Source organism: Heteronotia binoei, chromosome 18 (assembly GCF_032191835.1).
Source record: "Heteronotia binoei isolate CCM8104 ecotype False Entrance Well chromosome 18, APGP_CSIRO_Hbin_v1, whole genome shotgun sequence".
Lineage (NCBI taxonomy): Eukaryota > Metazoa > Chordata > Lepidosauria > Squamata > Gekkonidae > Heteronotia > Heteronotia binoei.
Window position 1 is genome coordinate 19,011,763 of NC_083240.1, and position 19,709 is coordinate 19,031,471.

At 45.7% G+C, this 19,709-nt stretch overlaps 1 protein-coding gene across 2 annotated transcripts in view; it reads right to left on the reverse strand.

Annotated features, from left to right (window-relative positions):
* Positions 1-19,709, reverse strand: part of SLC2A1 (solute carrier family 2 member 1) — a 52,198-nt gene that overhangs the window by 23,439 nt on the left and 9,050 nt on the right. The gene's annotated exons all lie outside the window — the stretch shown is intronic.

Here is a 19,709-nt window from a genome sequence, read left to right on the forward strand (position 1 = left end):
TGTGAGGGGGAATGACGTGAGCGTGTTACTGCAAGCTATATAAACTATATAAGAAGGTGTTTTTTGTTTTGTTTTGTTTTTTTAAGGCTGAACATTTCTGTTCGGACTAGTAAGTTTTGTGGACTTTCTTGCATGGCTGATTGAAACGCACATATTCGTGACACCTCCATTTGCAAATTCATTTTCCCAAGTCGCAGAGAAAATGAATTCTGATGGAAATATTTCAGGAATTCAGTGGCTGAAGCATGCCACCCCAGATCACATGGAAGTGGCTTGCAAATTCTGTAGGGCTCAACACCACCCTTTTATTCTCTCAATGCACAAGAAGCATGCCTTGTCTTTTGTCGAAATGGTAGTACACTAACCAGGGTACTGGAGTCGGAAGGCAAATTTCCCCATTCAGCCTGCCTCATTCCCAGAAACACATGGGCATAAGCTAAAGCAAAAGGCTGCTCCCCAGACAATTCCCTATATTTGTACCCAATTCCTAAATTTGGAGCCTGTGTCAACAATAAATCTTAATAAGAAATTTATTTATACATGTTTCCAAAAACAATCCAAATTGCAACACATCTGTATTTTTTTAAAATAAGGTAACAGCTCTTTGTGCCAAAGATTCTAAAGTGTAATCCATATTTAAATCTGAACTGCAACATACAAGCTACCGAGAATGACCAATGATCAAAATGTTTTCAGCGGGTATACATACTGAGGTTATTAATAATTATCTAATAATTATTTTAGAAGCTTTTCAAAGAACTTGTATGTGGCAACGTTTGGTTGCTTGTGCAAAGTTAAACTGGTTGCTTGTGCTGTTAAATTGTTTTTGTTGTGTGATTGATTGTCATGCCTTGGGAATAGGTTTTTTTAAGGCTATTGTCCTAATTTTTTTTTAGTGATAAAAAAAAGTGCTTTCTTGCCAGTGTGTGGCGCTAAATCTGGATGTTCAGATAATGAGTATGAACTATGTATATATTGATGGAACATGTTGTCTGTCATGCATTATAGTAAAGATGATCAGGAAAACAACACGACTGAGACATCTACAGATGACAGGAGTTTCTACAGAAAGGATTCTGGAAGGTACACAAAATGTGATTGCATAAATTAAAAAGAAGAGGACGAAATGCCCCGAATGTGCTTCTGGACTCTGGAGTACACTAAGAGCAGTTGAGATTACAGTCAAAGAAAGCGGGGAGGAGAAATTACCTGCACTACATTCTGCAGGACAAACAAGACTGACTAATAATTCTCAATAAGTATGCTGGGTAAGATTTGCTGGAACGGCAAGATTCAAAACTAGGAATGAAAACAAAACCCAGACGTCAATTTTTTCATAATATAAATATTCATGCCTGAGGAAATGATATTAACTTAAGGGCCAGGAGGATCCAAAGAGTGTGTTGGGATTGGGCAACAGGTCTGTGCTAACCCAATGGAATATTTTGCTTGTTGTTTATTTGAACTGACAACACACACACAAGCATTTCAGATCACAAACAGTAACACAGGCTTTCCCCGCAATGCACATGGTGGGATGCTAAACTCAGGGAACTCATTAGACAGCCCTATGCTGAAAAAACAACAATCCAAAAAGGAATTGAAATGTAAACTTAACAAATAGATCAAGGGAACTGCAAAACCTGCAGCTCTGTCTCAGGAGCGAAGCTTGAAGGATCTTTGCACAAGAAACGGGGGGAGGGGGGGACTGAAAACACAAACCCCACAAAAGGCTGAAACACAAACCCCGCAAGCCCTGCAACATAAGAGAACCCCTTTTAAACTAACTTCACTGCCTTAACTTCCCACCAAGAGCTGCACTTTATTTTAGTTCTGGTCAGATTGCTGACTGCTACCATGTCCTAAAGCAAACTAGCCTTCACAGGTTTTTTTTTCCAATTTCAGACATTCAAACGAGACACTGTAAGAAATGAGAGACTGTAAGACTGCTGTCATGGGGAGGATTTTTGTAGGGAGGTATTGGCATTGCCCATCAATAACGGAGTAGGAAGCATTGGGTGGGAGGTGGAGGAATGGAATGAGAAAAGAACATTCCCTAAAAAAGCTGGGGGTGGATGTCTCATGCCACATTTCACAGATGAAGATATGGCCACTCTTGTGCAGATACAACACCCCTATTCCCACATGAAGTACCTAGTCCCACCCCACCTTCTATAAGAATAGTATTAACAAAATTAACACTTTCCTGTTCCTTATTTTTTAAATTACACCCCAATTTTTTGTCCTCTAAGGATTTGAAAAGCTTGACATGTCTTGCTTAATTTCACATGAATCTAGATCAAGATGGGTTGGCCGTATTAGTCAGTCTGCAGCAGTAGAAAAGTGTAGTGACTCATGAAACAGAGCAGTGACGAAAGCTGATATCATGCCACAAATTTTTGTTGGTCTGTAAGATGCTATTAGACTCTTGCTCTTTTCTACATAGATTTGATTGTGTTTGTTACTGCAGAGGTCCCCAACCTTGTTGAATCTCTGAGCATTTAAAAAAAAAATGGAGAATAGACAATGGGCACCACCACAACAAAATGGCTGCCAAGAACTAGAAAAACCACTCATGAAATGCCTGCCAAGATGAAAGCTAGGTCCAATCGCAATATTTTGGAAAGTTCCACAAAATGAGTATATTTCAAACCAAGAAACATCTGGAAGGGATTCGTTCCAGGGTCTTCTGAAGCACCTCATGTTCCAAGGACACGGGAAAAGCCAAAAAATGGTTCTTTGCCTCAGAGAAGTGACCCTTTGGGAAGAAGAAAGTGGGTGTCTAAAGGAAACACCTCAGTGGGCTTCAAGACATCCATGGACACTGCTGTGTCACCAAATAGCAGATGCACATCAGACATGCAACATTTCCTTTCCAGGTATAACTTGGACATGGATGAGAGGAAGAGTTACTTAGAGGTAGGCAATACTCCGTCTAAGCTGTGAAGTCGTGTGTGAGCTACCGCATAAATTAGTTTGCTCTGGGGCCATTTTTCCTGAGCTAAGACAAAAATGTGTGAGCCAGAGGCTAAAAACTGTGAGCTAGCTCACAGTAACTCAGTTTGGAGGGAACACTGCTTGTAGGATAGCCTTGTAACGATTAAAAGAAATAAAGTTTTCAAATGACAAAATAGTGTTGCTAATTTACCAACAGAAAACAGACATCTGGCACAGACTTTGGCATCATAATTGAGCTAAAATGCTGCCATTCTAAGCACGATATTAAAATTATGGGAAATACTGTCTACATTCTGGACATTGTCCCAACAGATTATCTGATGTGCCAACAGAGGTCTTCTCCATGGGGAGTTTGCCATACTTCTCAGCCCCTAAAAAGAAAAGAGTAATGGTCTGGGATGGTGCAAATAACTCCATCATGCCTTAACTTTGAAATCTTGGGCTGACAGGGCTGTCTTTCAACCTCAGGCATTTTCCCTTATGCTTCCCAACTCATATTAGCCTTCTCTACATGTCACAGTGAACACACATACATGTTATGCACCTCTGTACATCTACTCATGCGAGAAAGAACAGCAGAAGGGTTACAGGGGCCAAGCAATCCTTTCCACATCAAATCGTCTGCTGAAGAGCCCTGTATATTGCCAAGGATTCTGGAGCATCTCAGGGCACACTCTGCAGGACAGTTCCACAGCCAGTCCTCAGGCTACACAACTCCTCATAGCATGTTTTGGAGCCTAACAAACACTCTCTTCCACTGCAGAAGAAGAGCAGTTGTGGCAGGCTGTCTTTTAGGGAAAGTTCTTCTACCACTGCCGATCCTCATGAAGAAGTTTCTCAGGAACTTCAAGATTTCCCAGCATGCAATTTGAAAAACCACAGATCATTATTCTGTCACTCTGCCCACTGCGAAGAAATTAAACAGACACAACCACTTAACTGCAACTATAGCCACAAAGCTACCTTTACAACACACCTCCGCAAGAGCCTCCTCAGACCCAACAAAAGTCTTTATGCATGTGCCCTGCTACCAAGAATGATCTGGGGTGGGGGATCTTGGTGTGGCTTCCAACAAGGCAAGTAGAAAAGGCATCCTATTGCCTTTCCTTTTCTAATCTCAAAGGCACACTTGCAACTGTAGGGATCTGGCAAAGGTTAACAGAAAACCTGACACAACAGCAACACTGGCATTGTCTGTTGTACTGCCATGGAGGGGGGCAGGATATAGAGAAAAAGGGAGCCACACACTGCGTAGAGGTCTCTGCCAACATTAAGAGAGCAAAAAGGTACACTTTACTTGGTGTGTGTGTCTGTGTCCATCTGTCTGTCAAATCACAGGGGACTCAGGGCAACCCCGTAGGGTTTCCAAGGCAAGAGATGAACAGAGGGGTTTGCCATTGCCCACCTCTATGCAGCAACCTGGCACATCCTTGGTGGTTTCCCCATCCAAATACTAGTCAGGGTCAATCCTGCTTAGCTTCTGAGATCTGACAAGATCAGGCTAGCTTGGGCCATCTGGGACAGGACACCCTTTACTTTCCCTATCCACATTTGGGCCTTAAAGGGCACTTTCGCTTATGCTAAATGATGCCGTTTCAATCCACTTCAGTGATGGTTTGCGAGTGGATTTTGCCATTTCACACAGTGGGATGCAGTTGCAAAGTGCACTGAAAGTGGATTGAAAGGGTGTTATTCAGCGTGTGTGAAAGTCAATTTTAGAGAACCAGGACTTGGGCATACTTGACAAACCAACGGTCATCCCTCAATGTTCCATTCTTTGGATGTTGTTCCTCAAAAAACCATGCCATCACTAAATCCTGCCAGGAAGTATTTCACATCTGTATGGTTTTACACTAACATCATAGCTACCGTTGTCTGCCTGTGGACCCAGCTTGGGTAATCCACATGCACTCCACACAGACAGCGGTGCAATGGAGCTTGAGACATAGTAGTTACAGCTTCATCTTTGCGGGGAAGAATCCAACCAGAAGACCCACTTGGCAAAGAATCTGGAAGAGACGCTGGCATTTCTATTCTCCTCAAGGCAAACTGCAGAGTGGGCCAGCAAATATTACTTCCTGGCATGGCAGCATCTGAGAAAACATTACATTTGCTTCACTGAATTCCCGTCTGCACGGACAAGAATTTTCTTCCCAGAAACCAAAAATTCCCTTCCAGACTTGTTCCCTGAACACATTTTATGCACTATAGAAGCACGCTAGGCACATTCTTTGGATGTATATGGTCCAGTGCTATAGCGGCTGGACTAGGACCTGACAGATCTACATTCAAACCGCAACCCTGCCATGGAAGTTGCTAGGTGATCTTGGGCCAGTCCCACACTCTTAGTTGAAGCTACCTCACAGGGCGGTCCTTGTAAAGACAAAATGGATAGACAAAATAAATAAATAAAGTGGAGGTAAGCCAGTTTCGATTCCTTGTTGGGAAGAAAAGCAGGGCATAAATATGTGAGTAAATAAATAACAAATAAAAAAGGGGCTAGTTTGACCCTGGCCACACATCAACAATAAGGCCGCAATCCCACACATATGAACATATGAAGCTGCTTTCTACTGAATCGGACCCTCGGTCCATCAAAGTCAGTATTGTCTACTCAGACTAGCAGCGGCTCTCCAGGGTCTCAAGCTGAGGTTTTTCACACCTATTTGCCTGGACCTTTTTAGTTGGAGATGCCGGGGATTGAACCTGGGACCTTCTGCTTACCAAGCAGATACTCTACCATTGAGCCACCTTTCTTTGGCTCAGGCAGCAATTTCTCTCCAGGCCAGTTTGGCCAGGGATCCTGGAGGGTTTTTTTTTTTGGGGGGGGAGCATCTTCTGGGCATAGAGCAGGAGTCACTGAGGGGATGTGGGGGGAGGTGTTTGTGAGTTTCCTGCATTGTGCAGGGGGTTGGACTAGATGACCCTGGAGGTCCCTTCCAACTCTATGATTCTTATTATACTTTAATATTACTGGTTTTGAATCGTTATATGCCACATTGGAAGCCACACTGGAAAAGATGGGTTTAAAGAATACAACACGATATACGGACTATATTCCACTCCTGTTCACCCTTCTAGCATAAATGCTTCACAATCCAAGGTAACCACTGCCTGAACATGATATCACAATGTGAAAGCATGACGCACAACGCATTGTGATGGGTGGGGGGGGGAGCAGGCCCAGCCCTGTCATTACACTAACTAGGCAGTTGCCTAGGGCGCCGGCCTTCTGGGGGCACCAAACTGGGCACCCCCCATGTGACTCGGTGACATTATCAGTGCAGGGGAGGGCACCAACAGTTAGCCTTGCCTAGGATGCCAGCCAGTCTAGGGCTAGCAAAAATTGAGGCAGCATTTGAGCTTTTGAGTCACTGCCAAAGAAGTGAGCAATCACTCACGACACCCTGCCACAAATGTTCTTAACATTTTGTCTGCGTGACTGCTCTTGGCGTCCCAGCCAGCAATGGTTTGCCGTGCAGAAGTCATATATAGTCAGCCTTCAGGTGTGGAAACAATAGCAGAGGAGGAGGGGGGGGGTGGTTTCCTTTCTTCTCTCTCCTTCCCGCCAGCTCTTTCTCATCTTTTGACTAAGGCCAGTTTTACAAGAGACTAGAAGAGAGAGAACCTAGGAACCTTCCACCTGTTCAAACTCTTTTGGGTGTGGGGAAAGAGCAGGCCAGGTGCAAAATCAACTGCTGGAGGTGAGAAGGGAGAAAATGAAGGCTAGCGTAGTAGCTATATTGCTCCCGGGCCCCTTCCTGAGATGGTGGGTGAAAGGATGAACATCTGTGCGAATGAGGGTGAAGATTTTGAGGCTGTGTGATCTCCTGTTCAACAACCCTGGTTCTGGCACCAGAGCTTTCCTTGGTACCTGGCATTTCTGACACGGAGATCACCTATTCCAGCAATATCTTGACACTTCCTATTTCCTGCCTGGACCTAGGGATGCCAAGCTCCAGAAGGGACCTGGGGACTCCCTGGAATTACAGCTCATCTCCAGATTATAGAGATCAGTTCCCTTGGAGAAAATGGAGGCTTTGGAGGGTGGATGTACCCAACTAATGTCCTTGTTCTCCTCAGGCTCCATTCCCAAATCTCCAAGAATTTCCCATTCTGGATCTGGCAACCCTACCTCCACATCTGCCGCCAGTGGAAGGGGCAAGGGACATAGCAACCCTACCAGGACCAGCCCCAGGAAATATGCAAAGAAGCAAAAAGTCTCTGACCTTACTTTGGCTTAGGTGTGCATGCATGTGTTGCAATACAACACCAGCCCGGACAATGGGTGTTGTTTTAGCCCGCCCAGCCGGTTTACATAAAAACAAATATTAAGTCATCCGTGCGCATTATAAATCACCTGCTGAGGCAGAGATGATGGCTGGGATGTTTTTACATGGGCAAAGAACCTAGAAACCATCTTGAATTAGAACAAAGTCCATCTTGTCAATCTTCTGTTTTAAACACTCTGATGAACCCAAGGAATCCACTTGCGAAAGAGGTTGTCTGGTGCCTCTCTGTAAGATATCTGTGCGGGACTGCACCTCATACAGAAACAGAAGCAGTGGATTTTTTTTTGAGTGAGTATACTTTTTGAATGTTCTACTAAACTCTTTGTATTTAAGAGTGAAGCCTGTCTCCAATTTTCATTAAGGGAAAACACTAAATCGAATTGGCCCCACTTCTGTTCCAGGCCAGATGGCCCTCAAAACTCATAAACAGAGCATAAAGCAGTGGCCTTCTCAGTTACTAGTCAGCTTGGACCTCACTTCAAGTATCTCTCAAATGACAGGACTAAGTCAGTCTCACTTCCACAAATTGCAACTTGGGAACTATTAAAGAAAACAGATCAGGAATATCAAGTGACAAAATAAAACTTTAAAAAAAAAAAAAAAAGCTAAGCTAACAGGCATCCAACCCAACAGCCACAGCTGCTTAAGAGAGATCCGTTTAAGAGAAATCTCACAAAGGAGAATGTCGCCTCTTTACCTTCTCTGAATCTCAGTTTTCCCCATCTGTAAACATGGCATAAACATGGGAGTCACCCGAAATCAAGCTGTGACTTGACAGCACTTTCCACCATATATAGGCAGCCCAAGTTTCTGATGCATGTGAAACAGCGTGCTGGGAATGAACTAAAGAATCTGTCCCTGCACTAGCTGTACATTTTAAGCATGAGCCCAAGGGGAAATGTGCTCTCTCTCTCTCTCTCTCTCTCTGTTTTAATACCAACTTCATTAAAAGGAAAACCAGGCTCTCATCCTGATCTTTACAGCATAAAATTCTGGCAACAAAATGTATTGAGTATTTTGGTGTGTCTTTTTTGTTTTGTTTTTTTAGTGTAAAATCAGTTTGAATGCAGAGAGGGCACTACAGTTCCTTTTATAAAAAGCCAGCATAAACAGGCCCAAAGATCAACCCCCCCCCCCTTCTGCTCTGCTGGCAACACTAATTCTTAATTTGTCATCCCTGCAGCAGACACCACCACCCAGTTTATTCCCCACGCTTGCAACATTGTTTTTTCAAAGTGCCAGACTTCAGTTTCAGAAGCAGAGGGAAAGCCATCTTTCCTACTAAAAAAGCAAACATTTGTCTAGCATTTTTAACAGCTTTCAAAGATTTCTCCTCAGAAACTACCCCACCCCCAGTCTTGTTCTATGGGATGAAAACCCAAGCAGGTTCATCACCACCCACGAAAGCAACCATATAGCATTCATATAGTATTTCTTATTGTGCAAAGTGCTTTATGGCTTTGCTGTGTCTGGCCTTGCAAGACAGCCTGAGGATATAGGTCACAATTAGGCCCACTTTACAGAGGGAGGAACAGACGCCAGGAAATGACAACTTGGCATTGGTCATGCAGTGAAATGTAGATGTGCCTTCAACTAGCGTTGGCAGGTCTGATTCAAGAAATATTTGGGGACTTTGGAGGTGGAGCCAGGAGCAAGGATGTGACAAGCATGATTGAACTCCGAAAGGAGTGCTGGCCATCACATTTAAATGGACCACGTTTCTTTTAAATGTCTTCCCTCCATTGGTAATAATGAAAGATAGAGGCACCTTCTTTTGGGGCTCATAGAATTGGATCCCCTGGTCGAATCTTTTTGAAACTTGGAGGGTGTTTTGAGGAGAGGCACTGGATGCTATGCTGAAAATGTAGTGATTCTAACTCAAAAAACAGCCCCCCTAGAGCCACTAGATCCTCACAGATCAATTCTCCACTATACCCTATGGGAATTGGTCTCCACAGAGAATAATGGAGTGCCCAGCAGACATTTCCCTCTCCCTGCCCCGCTGCCTAATAACCCTGAAGCAGGGGGAGGGCCTCTGCTTCCAACTGGGGATTGGCAATCCTAACTTCAACCCACATGGCACAAGCTGTGCTGCAGTCGGTGGCTGCCCACATCTGGCTCAGTGATGCAGTGATTCTAAAAGGGCCAGTGGACCACAGGTGGTGGGTGCCCTGTGGTGGCTACTGACCAGCCAAACCATGAGCAAGGAGTGAAAAAATGCTGGAAAATGCTTCTACATACCAATGCAGCCACTCGTAATGAAAAGAAATGTCACTAGGCATCAGGTAAGTATTGATACTACACTGCATTCTGTATTGATTCTGTATTGCACGGTATTGCATGCTGTGTCACAAATCCTCATCAGTCAGGATCCTAATAGTCAAGAAAGATTGACATGGCGTGGGCACAACCCTAGCACTGCCTACCAGCTAACTAGCAATGTTGCCCATTTATCTCCCCAATCTTATTTTCGACAGCCGTATCAGCATGCAAACAGGAGCTGGCCATAATGTGATACCTGTAGCAGGCAGAAATGTGGGCGTTCCACAAGCAAACAGGACCAGTGGTCTGCAATACGACAGTTTTGAATTTGTTCTCTTCTGTAGTCTTCCCTGGCCAAATGGCTGATACATGAGTTCTTTCATTCCCAGAGATTCACCATCCATTTTGCTCTAGCTCAGGGGCGGCCAAACTTGCTTAACGTATGAGCCACATAGAATAATCATCAGATGTGTGAGAGCCACAAGACATGCATGTCAGACGTCTGAGAGCCACAAGACAGGAAGGAAGGAAGGAAGGAAGGAAGGAAGGAAGGAAGGAAGGAAGGAAGGAAGGAAGGAAGGAAGGAAGGAAGGAAGGAAGGAAGGAAGGAAGGAAGGAAGGAAGGAAGGAAGGAAGGAAGGAAGGAAGGAAATAGATGGGAAGAGAGAACTGGAAAGAAAGTAACTTTAAATGCATTCTACAAGCTGCCAGCTGGCTTGGAGAAGTGATTTAAAGAGATAAACACCTTCCCCAAGCTGGCTGACCGGGGGGTGGGGGCGTCGAGCCATACCATATACATAAAAGAGCCACATGTGGCTCCCGAGCCACAGTTTGGCCACCGCTGCTAGCTGGTCTCACTGGATCCCCCCTCCCACTCTAGAGCATTGAGATGGGATCTACTGAAATCTTCAGAGAATGCACTGATGCCCAGAACTCATCTGGATTTCAGCACTGAGAGGGTGGGAAGAGATCAGCTTGCAGAAGAAACAAAGCTTGGCACTGGCTAGAAATTCAGTCAAGGTGCAACTTGGGACAGGGAAGGCCAACAATCCGTCTATTTATTGTTGTGTAATGGCTATTTACCACGATCACATGCCCAGAGCTTTGTGAAGACGTAAAAAGAAACAGCCGGCCTCTCCTGACAAAGCTTATGATGCTGGATTAGACCATGCTGAGAAAGAGGGCCAGTGTGGCATAGATTGTCCTGCAAACCGGTTAGGCACCAATTCAAATCTTGCTTCTACAGGAGCGGCTTCCGACAGATGATGATCAGCAGTACTGAGGATTCTGTCCTACTCTTCAGGGCTGTTGTGATTAGTGAGATAACATGAAAACGCAATTTGAATATTCCAGATGCTATTTATTATGACTGCAATTGTTTGCAATTAAGACACCACCTCGCAAATAAAACTCAGCCAAACCACAAAACCAGATCCGGGAAAGGGAAACACGAGTCAACAAAGCCAATTTAAATTGTGTTCATTTGGAGGCAAACAACATTGGTTTCATGGCACCAAAGCCAAAAATAGCTCCTATATGTAGGCAGATTTACAAATTACTTACACACTAACTCAGTGGTGCAAATGGAAAGTAACTTTGATGGTTTGAAATGGTCCAGTGCAGAAGATGTTGCACTCTGGCAAGCTAAAACAAAAGTTAACCACAAAAGCCTTGCTGCAAGTGTGAAGGCACCACACTCGTTCCCAAAGCCTAATTCTGGTTAAGGCTTTTTGATTGGACCACCCATGTGGGGAAGACAATGTAGCAAGCCTTTAAGGCACACAGTACTCTTCTTCATAAAAATAATAACAGTACTTGGCATTTATATAGCACTTCCAGTATTCAAAATGCTTCACACAGATTGTCTTTTTATGAATTCCAGACTTGGTAGGGGAAATGAAGAGGTTGTTTATCTGAGTGGGAACAAATGTTCCTCAATTTTAAAAGGCTGAATTGCCAAGCACTAAGAGTGCAATCACACTGGTCCGACCCAGCCATGCCTCCCATCCGGAATTAATGCGCACGATCACACGCACACATCTACCTCGAGTCCCGCCAGTCCTTACCTTGTCTGGGACCGACTAAATAGCTACCAGGTACGTCCCATAGTAAAGCTCTAAACCATATGTAGGGTGCATTTCCCAGCAGTCTGAATGGCCAAGCGCATGATGCACCCGTCCCACATACGCATGAGCAGTCTGAATGCTCCTCTTGTGGGTGTGCAGCCAGAGCCTCTCTTGGCAGCAGGGTGGCGGTTGTGTGAATGCCCTATACGTGTCAAAGAGTACCGTTTCTTTTCAAAACTGGGATACTGCTGTGCCAGATTCCTTGTGTGATTGCACCCTAAGTGTGCAGCAAACGCTCTGAGGTTCAGCACCCTCTGTTCTGCAAAGGGGCAGCACGGTACACATTCCAGAATTCCTCAGCAGAGGGCTCCAACGTAGGAAAGACAGGAACTTTAATTTCATGAAGGTGGCAGCTTTCAAACCCCCAAACTGTATTCATTCCTGGCTGTATTTTTTTTTAAAAAAATTAGATCTTGCTACTTCTGCCCCAAGGTGACTGATCACATAATGAAAACAAGAGAGACGTGAAGCAAGCAAAAGGCCAATAAAAGGCCATTTTCCCTCACTGCTGATTGGGGGAGTTTAGGAACACCTTTAAGCTGCTAAGAAGGCTATGCCAGGAACTGTGGAACCAGCATGACCAAAAGCCATAAGGGATAGGAGGTGGGGTGAGAATGAGCACAAAAGCTGGCAGGGCCCAGTCCAATAAAAACTAGCAGGAAACATTAGAGACGGTTTCTGTGTCTTTCCTTCTTCCATTGCGCTCACCCACCCAGTGTGATGTATTTCACATTCTGCACAAAAACCCACAATGGTTTGGGATCTTTTAAAAATTGCCTCAGATGCAAGAATCTTGCTAAGCCAAAAGCAGCATCTGCACCAATAAACAAAGGTGGCAATGATCCAGTTATCACTTTTACAGCACTTTTATGCTTAGACTTACATAGCATCCCCCACCCAAATGTTCCACATACATTATTTAAGTAAGTAATCAAAGCAACAACCCTGTAAGGTAGGCCAATATTACTGTCAAAGTAGGGATTGGTTGAGAAGGAGGAGAGGCTTCCTCAAGGCCACCCAATAGGTTGAACACTTGCAGAACCCTAGCCCTATCAAGGTCAGCGTTGTCCACTCCAACACAGTGGCTGTCCCAGGTCTCGGGCAGAGGTCTTTCCCATCACCTCCTACCTGCGTCTTACCAGGAATTGAACCTGGGACCTCCTGCACACAAAGCAAAAGCTCTGCTATTAAGCCACAGACCTGTGCACGATTTCCAAGCTGAGGAATTTCTTACTTCTCACGCAACAGTGTCCTATGCAGGGCTTTTTTAAAAACAGGAACGCACAGGAACACAGTTCTGGCTAGCTTGGCATAAGGGGTGTGCCCTAATATGCAAATGAACTCCTGCTGGGCTTTTCTACAAAAGCGCCCTTTGTTAAACAATGGTGACATCAGGGGGTGTGGCATAATATGCAAATGGGCCTTTTCTACCAAAAAAAGCCCTGGTCCTATGCATTTGGTGGCTGTTGTTTCAGCTTCAAATCGTATATGCAAAAAACCCCCCAGCTTTAGTTTAAAAACCGGTCAACTGAAAAAACGAATGAAATTTAACTATGAAAAAATACACTCCCTCGCACACTTTGCTTTTTACCCAACAGAGGACAGAAGCAAGGAATGGGGCGGGGGCGGGTCTTCTCCCACACTACCTATAGAAATTAACCCTCTCTTTCCTCGGACTAGAGAAACACAACCCACACAAAGTCCCTGTTACAAATTCCAACCCTTTCCTTTCTGCAGATTACACCCTGCATGGAGCACAGCTTTAGTACATCCCACGCCACCCCCCCTCCTACGCCCCAAAGTGGTCTCTCCCCTCCTTGGTCTCAGGTTCCTGAGGGCTTGTCCCCCGCACAGCCAACCAGGATTAAGACACTGCGCAGAGCCACGCCTGGTGCTGGAGCATGGTGTTCAACTTTCGCCTGCATTCAGAGTGGACTCCCTTTCCTAGCCTGCCACTATTGCAACCCACAAGGGAAAGGAGCTGCCCCGCGCATGTCGGCAACTCCCTTCCCAATGGAGAATCAAGCAGGGAAAGTGAGCCAGCTGAGCGGCTGCAGAACAGTGGCGTGATGCTTTTATGTTAATTTGGCAAGCGGTCAAGGGGAGTGGATTCCTATTGGAAAGAGTCGAGCCTCCCATTAAAAGCGCAACAAAAAAAGACCTAATTTTGTTTCTATCACAAAAAAAAGACTTGGGGGGGGATTGAATAAGTGGTGGGGGGAGAACCAACAACTATTCTGCCATTGGCATTCCAGATGGAAACTTAATAGGTTGGTATGATTGCGGGAATATCAATAATCGGTGTTTCAGCCAGCACACAAACTGAGGGGTCTCGCAGGATTCTTCCTCAGATATTCTGGAAGGTTATATACAGTAACAAATGGTTAAATAAATCCTGCGCCCCGGCATTTTGTTCTTCTGGGCGCTTTGTTGTGTTTTTAAATAAACACAAGTCTTGGACGCTCGTTTGTAATACAGCAAAGGTGTTATTTTGTGAGGAGGTAAAGTAGGAGAGAGAGAAAAGGGATATCACAGAATTGGGAAAATTGGGATGGTGTGCCATGAGGGCTTTTTTTGCAGCAGGAATTCCTTTGCATATTAGGCCACACACTCCTGATGCAGCCAATCCTCCTGGAGCTTTCAGTCGGCCCTGTACTCAGAGCCCTGTAAGCTCTTGGGAGGACTGACTACATCAAGGGTATGTGGCCTAATATGCATAGGAGGCCCTGTTACAAACAAGTTCCTGCTATTATACAGAAGATCAGGGCTGCAGCTCAGTGACAGAGCATCTGCTTGGCGTGCAGAAGATCCCACTGTCAATCCTCAGCATCTTCAGTTAAAGGATCTGAGAGCAAATGATGGGAAAGACCCTGGAGAGCCACTGCCGGTCTGAGTGGACTATACTGATTCTGATGGACCAAGGATCAGATTCCGTAGAAGGTAGTTTCGGGTGTATTCAAGATGTTTCCGGACAGCCCATTAAGCACATGTATTTATTCATATCCCGCCTCTTCGCAACACCCAAGGCAGCTTGCAAAATAGAAACATGCATAGCTAAAACACAGCATAATTGAAACAGATCACCAATCCAAACAAAAACACTTTTGTTATTAAGCGTTCTTTCCAGTGCAGAACTCGGGGGCATACACAAGGCCAATCTATCTGATATAAAGGACCCTGCGGCTGCCAGTGTATCTGAGAGATGATGGGAATTTTGTGCTTTTCAGATGCATGCAGGGCACAAATTCTTTGTGGAAGTTATAAGGACTTGAAATGCTGTGAACTGGCCCTGCAGAGTTCCCAAGAAGACTTCAATACAGGCACTGAACTGACTTATCCCTGCGAACATCTGCAAAGCTGTGGAATCAAGTGTTTCCCAATCAGACTCCAGGACCACAGCACATGTTGACGTATTCATTCACTCACTACCACAATCAGTACATTTGAAGAGATCAAGGGGTGGGGGGGAATAGCCCTCTTCAGGCAATGGTGTTGTGGTTAGAGCCATGATGGCGAACCTATGACACGCGTGTCACTGGTGACACGCGAGGCAATTTGGCTGACACACCGGAAACCAAGGAGCGTGGCGAGCCGCGAGTCCTTCGGAGGCTGCTGAGCCCGTCTTGGAGGAGCAGCAGCTGCTAAGGTGAAGGCGAGAAGAGGCGGCAGCAGCGCAGCGGGCCGCTGCCGCCTCTTTCCCCGGCTCCAGGCCGGGGGTGGGGGTGGGAGGGAAGGTTGGGAGTGGGAGGGAAGGTTGGCCGACGCTGCCAGCGCCTCGCCTTGACCTGGGGGTGGAGGAGACAGCCTCCTGGTGCAACCCGTCCCCCACCCAAAGCAGAGGCAGCCAAACGTGCCTCCTCCTCCTCGCAACAGGGCCGAGCTTTGCAAGCCCCTTTTCCCGCCCTCCCCGGGGCTGGAGGAAATAGGTGGGTACAGCAAGAAAGAAAAAAGAGCATTGCAAAAAAAGAGGCGGGGGGGAAAGAAGTGCCCTCCTCGGCGGGTCGCACCTTTGCAATGCCGGGGCTTTGCAAATGCAGGAGCAAGGCAGGCGTGTTTTTTTTCCGTTTGTTTGCACGGAGCGGCTGGGGGGGGGGGGAGGCAGAGATGGCATTGCAGCAGTGTGTGTGGGGTGCAATGCCCGAGGGGGCATCGCTCTTGGGCCAGTTGTGGGGCTGCCCCCCCCCTCCTCCTCCACCCGGTCCTGGTTTTTTTTTTTTGCAACCAACATGATCTTTCTCACTTTGCTCTCTCACTCTTTCTCATGGCCACCTGCCGGAGGCGGGGTTTCAGATTTAAAGGACAAGCTGCCCTTTTCAGCTTGGAAGAGGAGGAAGGGGGTGGGCGATGGGGCTGTGTGTGGGTTGCAAAAGAGCAAGGGGAGGGGAGCATTGGGTCGCCCCCCTTGGCTTCCCTTGGCAAGCGCTGGAGGAGAAAAGGCGGGAAGAAAAAAAGATACACCCTTTCCCACAGGGTTACCAATCCCCAGGTGGGGGCAGGGGATCCCCCTCTTTCCAAAATACCCCCCCAAGTTTCAAAACGATTGGACCAGGGGGTCCAATTCTATGAGCCCCAAAAGATGGTGCCCCTATCCTTCATTATTTCCTATGGAAGAAAGGCATTTTAAAAGGTGTGCTGTCCCTTTAAATGTGATGGCCAGAACTCCCTTGGAGTTCAATTATGCTTGTCACACCCTTGTTCCTGGCTCCACCATAATGTCTCCTGGCTCCACCCCCAAAGTCTCCTGGCTCCGCCCCCAAAGCCCCCAGATATTTCTTGAATTGGACTTGGCAAGCCTAGTCTGACCTAGGCCGCAGACCGCGCACTGGATCCTTTGTGCCTGGTTCTCCTGCGGCCCCCTCATTTGGTGAGTGTGGTTGAAGTGACACGGTGAAGTGACACGCGACCCAAGGAAGACTACACTTTTTCCCGATTTTCGACACACCAAGCTGAAAAGGTTAGCCATCACTGGGTTAGAGTGTTGAAGTAGGACCTGGGAGACCCAAGTTCGAATCCCCACTCTGCCATGGAAGCTTGCTGGGTGACCTTGGACCAGGCAAATACTCTCTGCCAGGGTCCTTTGCCCTGTGTGGCTGTCAGGAGGATAGAATGGTGCAGAGGAGACTGACGTAAACCATTTTGTGTCCCAGTTGTGAATCAGTTCTGAGCAAGTGCTGGAGAGGGAAGTTTTAAAAGCGAGAGAGCTGGCACCATTTCAGTGTTCCAGCAAGATGGACTGAGTAATTTTAAAAGACCACAAAGTGTGGGGTAATAAAAGGCAGCAGATTTGGGTTGGGGGAGATTTCTTCTGCACGGGCAGAACAGCAGAAGAACAGGGCTGGATGAAGCCAGGAAGAGTTTTGAAGGCGACTTTGTGCTGGATGCAAAAACCAGATGGGAACAGGAGCAGCCTTAGTGATTCTGGGGCCCTGGGCAAAAGAACTGCCGCCCCATCACCAGCTTCTCTGCCAGAGCCCTTTGCCCTGTGTGGAGTGGAATGGAGCTGCCACTATCAACCTGCTGGCCTAACCCCACAAGGGGTGAACATGAGTGGTGGCAGAATCCTGCTGCTCTTCGTTCCCCACACACACACCCTTCAGACAACGGTGCTGTGGGTGGTCAAGGAGCTTCCCAACATGCAGCAAGGGCCACCTGCCCCTGTTGCCCATTGGTTACAACCGCCCCAGGATGGGAGGCTAGTATAAAGATCTGAAAAGCAGAGCCAATGGACTTTGTAGAACAAGGTTGACCTGCCCGGCATATACCAATCAACCCTTTGGGACAAGCTTCAATTTGTGCAGAGAAAGTGATCCAAGCTGAAATTTGATCACTCCAACATTCGCATGCTCCATGGCAGAATTTCAGCCCGAGAATTCTCTCTCTCTCACAATCCTTGGTCTAGTAAAGCCTGGTGCTTCCCGACCATAAAAAGATGCACGTGCCAGCAGGCAGCCTGGTGACGCAGAAGAGACCAAGGATAATTTTCACCCTTGGATTGGGGGGGAGACAGGGAGTCATCAAAAAGCAAAGATTCACAAGCGCTGCGCATGGGAAAGAATGCATTCAACTTGCATTTCTGTCCTTAGGTCTCGAGCTGCATGTCTTGGGGAGTGCCATGCGTAACGCTGGTATGAGAAAACGCCTATATTATCACTCGCTATATATTCCTTCCAAAGAAAAGTGAGCAGGGAATTGGCTCTTAAGTGTGGTCAAAAAAACTCAGAAGGACCAGATATGGTGGGGGAAAGCACCATCAAATCACAGCTCCATCTACTGAATTTGCTTTACTCCCCAAAATCCATTAGGGTTGTCAACTGATCAGAAAGAAAGAAGCTCCGTTAGTTCTTGGGTACTTACCAGCAGCTGGATCTTTAGATAGCAGCATACAGCTAAATAGCAGCATATAGTTAAATAATACTACCCATTTGTGCCTGCTATTAAAGACACAAGAACAATGAGCCGCTTAAAAAAAAAACGAGGCAGCGACACAGTCTGGAACTTGTTTAAAATAAATTCACATACCATCTGGAGACTGTTTTAGGAATGTAATGAGTGATTTATTTATATAATTTAACAATGTCTATAATGTATTTTATCCTAGTGGTGTTCATCGCCCAGAGCCCTATAAACTCAAGGATTGGGCGAGCCATATATTTACATTATAAATAAATAAAAGTTGGCAACTCCAAGTTGCGCCAAGAATGTCGTTTCATATTTTGTGATGGGAGGCGGAGAAAGAGAGTGATAGCCCCTAGCAAGGGTGAGATGGTTGTCCACAAGATACAAAGGCCAACTTCTGGGTATATTTAACCCAAGACTGGGGGGATGGCTCTGTTATTTTATCTGTTGTAGGTGATCATTTATTCACACCAACTACAGCAGTGCTAAGCTGCCGTTTATTTTATCACAGTGTTATCAGAACTGTGCCTTTATAGTTCAGATAGGTTTCTGAGATGAAGGCCTATTTGACAGTTTTTACAGAGAGCCTGCTGGAATGTAGGAAGCTATGACTTGATTAGAAAAAGAGATGCCCTGGTGGGGGAATCGCATCCAGATGGAAACAAGGGAGAAGATAAGCTCCACCACCACCACCACCCCCCACCATGCCAACACTGACCTCTGCACGCATTCCCTTGCCTGAACAAAGAAAAGGTACTTTACTAATCTGGTATGGCAGTCAAAGAGTTCCCCAAAGCAAGGGACAGGGCTTGAAAAAGCCTGGGGCTATAGGGCTGGGTGATCTAATCAGCCAGCTACTAGGAAAAACAAAAAGCCTAACACTTCATTCAATATTTCCTTTTGGTAGCAGTAGAACAGGAAAGAAAGAAAGAAAGAAAGAAAGAAAGAAAGAAAGAAAGAAAGAAAGAAAGAAAGAAAGAAAGAAAGAAAGAAAGAAAGAAAGAAAGAAAGAAAGAAAGAAAGAAAGAAAGAAAGAAAGAAAGAAATGTAAAATTCAGAAAATAGGTATTTTATCAATTACACTCTATATTTTTGTCTTTTTTTCATCTTATATGTGCAATTGGAGAAAGTATAGTTCCAATGCCTTCAGAGTACATACACTGTAATTTACAAAACTAAAATATAATAGCTTCAGAGTATACATTGCAATTTACAAAAAGAAAAGAAAATCTGAAGGGGCAATTTAAAAAGCCGCAAGGCACATGACCTCACTAAGTTATAGAAGAATGAAAAGTTTAATCCATTTCCCCAACTTTTCCAAATCAATTTGACCCCTCTTTTCAGGTGAGAGGCAAGAATCTAAAGCTGCATTTTCTGGTGGAAAATCCCCAGCACGTAGACCCACCCCTGGCACATTATTATTTCCCAACAGGCACCGGATCTATGGAGCCCCTTGGAATCCTGGTGGTCATCAAGGTCACGAATGATAATAAATAACGGCAAGAAATATTTATTATTATCCCTTTCCTCAACAATACTCTGGGACAACTCCCACCCACCTGAGCAAGTCAAGAGCGGCCTTTGTCAGCTGGATCAAAGGCTCTTCCATTGTGCGTTGGGCCTCTTTGATGAAGCAGCAAAGAGAATCCGCCTGCTTTAAACATTATTTGTTTTA